Source organism: Impatiens glandulifera, chromosome 5, assembly GCF_907164915.1.
Source record: "Impatiens glandulifera chromosome 5, dImpGla2.1, whole genome shotgun sequence".
Lineage (NCBI taxonomy): Eukaryota > Viridiplantae > Streptophyta > Magnoliopsida > Ericales > Balsaminaceae > Impatiens > Impatiens glandulifera.
Genome location: NC_061866.1, coordinates 27,296,382 through 27,305,249, shown reverse-complemented (window position 1 = coordinate 27,305,249; position 8,868 = coordinate 27,296,382).

The window sequence follows — 8,868 nt, the reverse complement described above, 5'->3', positions numbered from 1 at the left end:
TTCTAAAATCAGCTTCCGCGAAAACATGTCACCCTCCATATGAAGTTGAGATCTCTAGTTATAATAGAAAGGCCAAAGGCCAAAGCAAATGCCAATAAGTTTATCGCTCTATAAGAGAATTTGAATTATCCCATGTACTCAAACAACTACTCGAGCATAACTTGGAGGATGTTACATTCAATGCAATAAGACAAGGATGACAACATCATTAACGCATGAGAGGCAGAATTGAACAAGTCTGCACAAAATCCCTCGTCTTCTTCCAAAAAATGTCGGATCTTCTTCTCAGCATTACACAATGTAAGTTATACTCCTCTTACAACATAATGTCATATATTTGTTGTACCTATGGTACTAACACATTATTCATGTTCCATAGTCCCTTTTAGATTGTGAAGAGTCTATATATAACGATTTACTTAATTATGAAGTCAAGGCATTCGGTATTACCCTTCAAGATATTGATCAAGAAGACCTTGTAAGTATGCTTATAAACACTACATTTAATGTACATAAAACTAAATTGGCATTTATTTCTGTGTAAATCTTTTTAACTCTATGTGTAAGTGATCATATTTACTTAGCCATTTTCAACAAGAACAAGCACGAAGTTCAAATAATTGACAATAAGAAACTCCCTAATGGTATTACCTATGATGACAAGTATGAGCGGGTTCCGGGGATATTGAAGAAATTTATTGATTTTTTGCACTCCATACAAGTCTCCGATAGCTGATTTTCTCTCCACCTATAAAATGAAGTTATTATCCATGCCATGGAAAGATAATACAAACTACAACGATTGGGAGTGTGGCATAACCTTAAAAAATTCAAAGAAAAAGCTGAATTAGATGAGAAGGCATTACATTTCCCGACTACTTCACTCAAAAACCAATAATCTCATAACTCACATTGCTTTGTAACTCTTTTGTTAATTATACTTGAATACCATCACATTGTGTATAAACTTGTGTTGTTATGTTTTATTTAAACTAAGTGTAATGTCCGATGAATTGAAGTTTAATATCTGATGAATTGAAGTGTAATGTCATTTAAATTCAAGTGTAATGTCTGATATACTCAAGTGTAATGTCTGATTAACTCAAGTGTAATGTCATTTAAACTCAAGTGTAATGTCTGATACACTAAATTATAGTTTCTGATATACTCAAGTGTAATGTCTGATACACTCAAGTGTAATGTCATTTAAACTATAATGTAACATCATATTTACTGAACCCTAATTTTTTTTAGGGTGCACAATAACATTTTATAAAACACAACTTATTTGTATTTTATAGTCAAATGTAAATTCTTATAAACTCAAATATAATTTCATTTACACTAAAATTTAAATTCTTATAAACTCAAGTATAATGTCATTTAAACTCAAGTGTAATATTGATACACTCAAGTGTAATGTCCGATACACTCAAGTGTAATGTCTAATACACTCAAGTGTAATGTTTGATACACTCAATTGCAATGTCATTTAAACTATAATGTAATGTCATATATGTTGTATTTTTTTTAGATTGAGAATTAATGTTTTATAAAACCCAACAAACATTAATTTTATACTCAAATGTAAATTTTTATAAACTCAAATATAATTTATTTTACACTGAAATTTAAATTCTTATAAACACAAGTGTAATGTCTAATACACTGAAGAGTAATGTTCTATATTCTTAAGTATAATGTCTGATACACTCAAGTGTAATGTTTGATATATGTTGGGTCAAATTATTTTGACTAAGTGTTGAAATAATTTAACCACTGATATTTTGATGATGAAATAACTTATGAGTTTTGATACAGGTGTATTGAGACAATATGTTATAAGACTTGGATCTAATGAGGGTCATTAGACCGATTTTGACTTTCATTGCATAGAATTAGACGTACAGTCTAACTCATCGGAGTTAGACGTGTAATTAGACGGATGGTCTAATGAATACACAAAATTAAACGTAAGTCTAATAGAATTAGACGTACAGTCTAACTCATCAGAGTTAGACGTGTAGTTTAATAGATGTAAGGAGTTAGACACAAGTCTAATGAATACACAGAATTAGACGTGAGTCTAATAGAGTTATACGTACAGTCTAACTCATCGAAACTAGACGAGTAGTCTAATAGATGTAAAGAATTAGACGCAAGTCTAATGAATACACGGAATTAGACGTAAGTATAATATATTTGTAATTAGACTGGTAGTCTAATTGATATTCGGAATTAGACGTGCAGTCTAACTTAATAAAGTTAGACGTGCAGTCTAATGGTTATTGAATAATTAGACGTGTGGTCTAATCAATGAAAGTTAGACGTGCGTCTAACTCCTTCAGACAAGTCTGAGGTAGAACCGGAATTAGACGTGCAGTCTAACTCAATGGAGTTAGACGTGCAGTCTAATGGTTATTGAATAATTAGACGTGTGGTATAATTAATGAAAGTTAGACGTGCGTCTAACTCCTTCAGACAAGTCTGAGGTAGAACCGGAATTAGATGTGCAGTCTAACTTAGTGGAGTTAGACGTGCAGTCTAATGGTTATTGAATAATTAAACGTGTGGTCTAATTAAGTGAAAGTTAGACGTGCAACTAACTCCTTCAGACAAGTCTGAGGTGGAACCGGAATTAGACGTGCAGTCTAACTCAGTGGAGTTAGACGTGCAGTCTAATGGTTATTGAATAATTAGACGTGTGGTCTAATTAATGAAAGTTAGACGTGCGTCTAACTCCTTTAGACAACTCTGAGGTAGAACCGGAATTAGACGTGCAGTCTAACTCAGTAGAGTTAGACATGCAGTCTAATGGTTATTGAATAATTAGACGTGTGGTCTAATTAAGCGAAAGTTAGATGTGCATCTAACTCCTTTAGACAAGTCTGAGGTAGATCCAGAATTAGACGTGCAGTCTAACTCAGTGGAGTTAGACGTGCAGTCTAATGGTTATTGAATAATTAGACGTGTGTTCTAATTAAGTGAAAGTTAGACGTGCGTCTAACTCCTTCAGACAAGTCTGAGGTAGAACCGGAATTAGATGTGTAGTCTAACATAGTGGAGTTAGACGTGCAGTCTAATGCTTATTGAATAATTAAACGTGTGGTCTAATTAAGTGAAAGTTAGACGTGCGTCTAACTCCTTAAGACAAGTCTGAGGTGGAACCGGAATTAGACGTGTAGTCTAACTCAGTGGAGTTAGACGTGCAGTCAAATGGTTATTGAATAATTAGACGTGTGGTCTAATTAATGAAAGTTAGACGTGCGTCTAACTCCTTCAGACAAGTCTGAGGTAGAACCGGAATTAGACGTGCAGTCTAACTCAATAGAGTTAGACATGCAATCTAATGGTTATTGAATAATTAGACGTGTGGTCTAATTAAGTGAAAGTTAGATGTGCATCTAACTCCTTCAGACAAGTCTGAGGTAGATCCAGAAGTAGACGTGCAGTCTATCTTAGTGGAGTTAGACGTGCAGTCTAATGGTTATTGAATAATTAGACGTGTGGTCTAATTAATGAAAGTTAGACGTGCGTCTAACTCCTTCAGACAAGTCTGAGGTAGAACCGGAATTAGACGTGCAGTCTAACTCAGTGGAGTTAGACGTGCAGTCTAATGGTTATTGAATAATTAGACGTGTGGTATAATTAATGAAAGTTAGACGTGCGTCTAACTCCTTCAGACAAGTCTGAGGTAGAACCGGAATTAGATGTGCAGTCTAACTTAGTGGAGTTAGACGTGCAGTCTAATGGTTATTGAATAATTAAACGTGTGGTCTAATTAAGTGAAAGTTAGACGTGCATCTAACTCCTTCAGACAAGTCTGAGGTGGAACCGGAATTAGACGTGCAGTCTAACTCAGTGGAGTTAGACGTGCAGTCTAATGATTATTGAATAATTAGACGTGTGGTCTAATTAATGAAAGTTAGACGTGCGTCTAACTCCTTCAGACAACTCTGAGGTAGAACCGGAATTAGACGTGCAGTCTAACTCAGTAGAGTTAGACATGCAGTCTAATGGTTATTGAATAATTAGACGTGTGGTCTAATTAAGTGAAAGTTAGATGTGCATCTAACTCCTTTAGACAAGTCTGAGGTAGATCCAGAATTAGACGTGCAGTCTAACTCAGTGGAGTTAGACGTGCAGTCTAATGGTTATTGAATAATTAGACGTGTGTTCTAATTAAGTAAAAGTTAGACGTGCGTCTAACTCCTTCAGACAAGTCTGAGGTAGAACCGGAATTAGATGTGTAGTCTAACATAGTGGAGTTAGACGTGCAGTCTAATGCTTATTGAATAATTAAACGTGTGGTCTAATTAAGTGAAAGTTAGACGTGCGTCTAACTCCTTAAGACAAGTCTGAGGTGGAACCGGAATTAGACGTGTAGTCTAACTCAGTGGAGTTAGACGTGCAGTCAAATGGTTATTGAATAATTAGACGTGTGGTCTAATTAATGAAAGTTAGACGTGCGTCTAACTCCTTCAGACAAGTCTGAGGTAGAACCGGAATTAGACGTGCAGTCTAACTCAATAGAGTTAGACATGCAATCTAATGGTTATTGAATAATTAGACGTGTGGTCTAATTAAGTGAAAGTTAGATGTGCATCTAACTCCTTCAGACAAGTCTGAGGTAGATCCAGAAGTAGACGTGCAGTCTATCTTAGTGGAGTTAGACGTGCAGTCTAATGGTTATTGAATAATTAGACGTGTGTTCTAATTAAGTGAAAGTTAGACGTGCGTCTAACTCCTTCAGACAAGTCTGAGGTAGAACCGGAATTAGATGTATAGTCTAACATAGTGGAGTTAGACGTGCAGTCTAATGCTTATTGAATAATTAAACGTGTGGTCTAATTAAGTGAAAGTTAGACGTGCGTCTAACTCCTTAAGACAAGTCTGAGGTGGAACCGGAATTAGACGTGTAGTCTAACTCAGTGGAGTTAGACGTGCAGTCAAATGGTTATTGAATAATTAGACGTGTGGTCTAATTAATGAAAGTTAGACGTGCGTCTAACTCCTTCAGACAAGTCTGAGGTAGAACCGGAATTAGACGTGCAGTCTAACTCAATAGAGTTAGACATGCAATCTAATGGTTATTGAATAATTAGACGTGTGGTCTAATTAAGTGAAAGTTAGATGTGCATCTAACTCCTTCAGACAAGTCTGAGGTAGATCCAGAAGTAGACGTGCAGTCTATCTTAGTGGAGTTAGACGTGCAGTCTAATGGTTATTGAATAATTAGACGTGTGGTCTAATTAATGAAAGTTAGACGTGCGTCTAACTCCTTCAGACAAGTCTGAGGTAGAACCGGAATTAGACGTGCAGTCTAACTCAGTGGAGTTAGACGTGCAGTCTAATGGTTATTGAATAATTAGACGTGTGGTATAATTAATGAAAGTTAGACGTGCGTCTAACTCCTTCAGACAAGTCTGAGGTAGAACCGGAATTAGATGTGCAGTCTAACTTAGTGGAGTTAGACGTGCAGTCTAATGGTTATTGAATAATTAAACGTGTGGTCTAATTAAGTGAAAGTTAGACGTGCATCTAACTCCTTCAGACAAGTCTGAGGTGGAACCGGAATTAGACGTGCAGTCTAACTCAGTGGAGTTAGACGTGCAGTCTAATGGTTATTGAATAATTAGACGTGTGGTCTAATTAATGAAAGTTAGACGTGCGTCTAACTCCTTCAGACAACTCTGAGGTAGAACCGGAATTAGACGTGCAGTCTAACTCAGTAGAGTTAGACATGCAGTCTAATGGTTATTGAATAATTAGACGTGTGGTCTAATTAAGCGAAAGTTAGATGTGCATCTAACTCCTTTAGACAAGTCTGAGGTAGATCGAGAATTAGACGTGCAGTCTAACTCAGTGGAGTTAGACGTGCAGTCTAATGGTTATTGAATAATTAGACGTGTGTTCTAATTAAGTGAAAGTTAGACGTGCGTCTAACTCCTTCAGACAAGTCTGAGGTAGAACCGGAATTAGATGTGTAGTCTAACATAGTGGAGTTAGACGTGCAGTCTAATGCTTATTGAATAATTAAACGTGTGGTCTAATTAAGTGAAAGTTAGACGTGCGTCTAACTCCTTAAGACAAGTCTGAGGTGGAACCGGAATTAGACGTGTAGTCTAACTCAGTGGAGTTAGACGTGCAGTCAAATGGTTATTGAATAATTAGACGTGTGGTCTAATTAATGAAAGTTAGACGTGCGTCTAACTCTTTCAGACAAATCTGAGGTAGAACCGGAATTAGACGTGCAGTCTAACTCAGTAGAGTTAGACATGCAATCTAATGGTTATTGAATAATTAGACGTGTGGTCTAATTAAGTGAAAGTTAGATGTGCATCTAACTCCTTCAGACAAGTCTGAGGTAGATCCAGAATTAGACGTGCAGTCTATCTCAGTGGAGTTAGACGTGCAGTCTAATGGTTATTGAATAATTAGACGTGTGGTCTAATTAATGAAAGTTAGACGTGCGTCTAACTCCTTCAGACAAGTCTGAGGTAGAACCGGAATTAGACGTGCAGTCTAACTCAGTGGAGTTAGACGTGCAGTCTAATGGTTATTGAATAATTAGACGTGGGGTATAATTAATGAAAGTTAGACGTGCGTCTAACTCCTTCAGACAAGTCTGAGGTAGAACCGGAATTAGATGTGCAGTCTAACTTAGTGGAGTTAGACGTGCAGTCTAATGGTTATTGAATAATTAAACGTGTGGTCTAATTAAGTGAAAGTTAGACGTGCATCTAACTCCTTCAGACAAGTCTGAGGTTGAACCGGAATTAGACGTGCAGTCTAACTCAGTGGAGTTAGACGTGCAGTCTAATGGTTATTGAATAATTAGACGTGTGGTCTAATTAAGTGAAAGTTAGATGTGCATCTAACTCCTTCAGACAAGTCTGAGGTAGATCCAGAATTAGACGTGCAGTCTATCTCAGTGGAGTTAGACGTGCAGTCTAATGGTTATTGAATAATTAGACGTGTGGTCTAATTAATGAAAGTTAGACGTGCGTCTAACTCCTTCAGACAAGTCTGAGGTAGAACCGGAATTAGACGTGCAGTCTAACTCAGTGGAGTTAGACGTGCAGTCTAATGGTTATTGAATAATTAGACGTGTGGTATAATTAATGAAAGTTAGACGTGCGTCTAACTCCTTCAGACAAGTCTGAGGTAGAACCGGAATTAGATGTGCAGTCTAACTTAGTGGAGTTAGACGTGCAGTCTAATGGTTATTGAATAATTAGACGTGTGATCTAATTAAGTGAAAGTTAGACGTGCGTCTAACTCCTTCAGACAAGTCTGAGGTAGTACCAGAATTAGACGTGCAGTCTAACTCAATGGAGTTAGACGTGCAGTCTAATGGTTATTGAATAATTAGACGTGTGGTCTAATTAATAAAAGTTAGACGTGCGTCTAACTCCTTCAGACAAGTCTGAGGTAGAACCGGAATTAGACGTGCAGTCTAACTCAGTGGAGTTAGACGTGCAGTCTAATGGTTATTGAATAATTAGACGTGTGGTCTAATTAATGAAAGTTAGACGTGCGTCTAACTCCTTCAGACAACTCTGAGGTAGAACCGGAATTAGACGTGCAGTCTAACTCAGTAGAGTTAGACATGCAGTCTAATGGTTATTGAATAATTAGACGTGTGGTCTAATTAAGTGAAAGTTAGATGTGCATCTAACTCCTTCAGACAAGTCTGAGGTAGATCCAGAATTAGACGTGCAGTCTAACTCAGTTGAGTTAGACGTGCAGTCTAATGGTTATTGAATAATTAGACGTGTGGTCTAATTAATGAAAGTTAGACGTGCGTCTAACTCTTTCAGACAAGTCTGAGGTAGAACCGGAATTAGACGTGCAGTCTAACTCAGTGGAGTTAGACGTGCAGTCTAATGGTTATTGAATAATTAGACGTGTGGTATAATTAATGAAAGTTAGACGTGCGTCTAACTCCTTCAGACAAGTCTGAGGTAGAACCGGAATTAGATGTGCAGTCTAACTTAGTGGAGTTAGACGTGCAGTCTAATGGTTATTGAATAATTAAACGTGTGGTCTAATTAAGTGAAAGTTAGACGTGCATCTAACTCCTTCAGACAAGTCTGAGGTGGAACCGGAATTAGACGTGCAGTCTAACTCAGTGGAGTTAGACGTGCAGTCTAATGGTTATTGAATAATTAGACGTGTGGTCTAATTAATGAAAGTTAGACGTGCGTCTAACTCCTTCAGACAACTCTGAGGTAGAACCGGAATTAGACGTGCAGTCTAACTCAGTAGAGTTAGACATGCAGTCTAATGGTTATTGAACAATTAGACGTGTGGTCTAATTAAGCGAAAGTTAGATGTGCATCTAACTCCTTTAGACAAGTCTGAGGTAGATCCAGAATTAGACGTGCAGTCTAACTCAGTGGAGTTAGACGTGCAGTCTAATGGTTATTGAATAATTAGACGTGTGTTCTAATTAAGTGAAAGTTAGACGTGCGTCTAACTCCTTCAGACAAGTCTGAGGTAGAACCGGAATTAGATGTGTAGTCTAACATAGTGGAGTTAGACGTGCAGTCTAATGCTTATTGAATAATTAAACGTGTGGTCTAATTAAGTGAAAGTTAGACGTGCGTCTAACTCCTTAAGACAAGTCTGAGGTGGAACCGGAATTAGACGTGTAGTCTAACTCAGTGGAGTTAGACGTGCAGTCAAATGGTTATTGAATAATTAGACATGTGGTCTAATTAATGAAAGTTAGACGTGCGTCTAACTCCTTCAGACAAGTCTGAGGTAGAACCGGAATTAGACGTGCAGTCTAACTCAGTAGAGTTAGACATGCAATCTAATGGTTATTGAATAATTAGACGTGTGGTCTAATTAAGTGAAAGT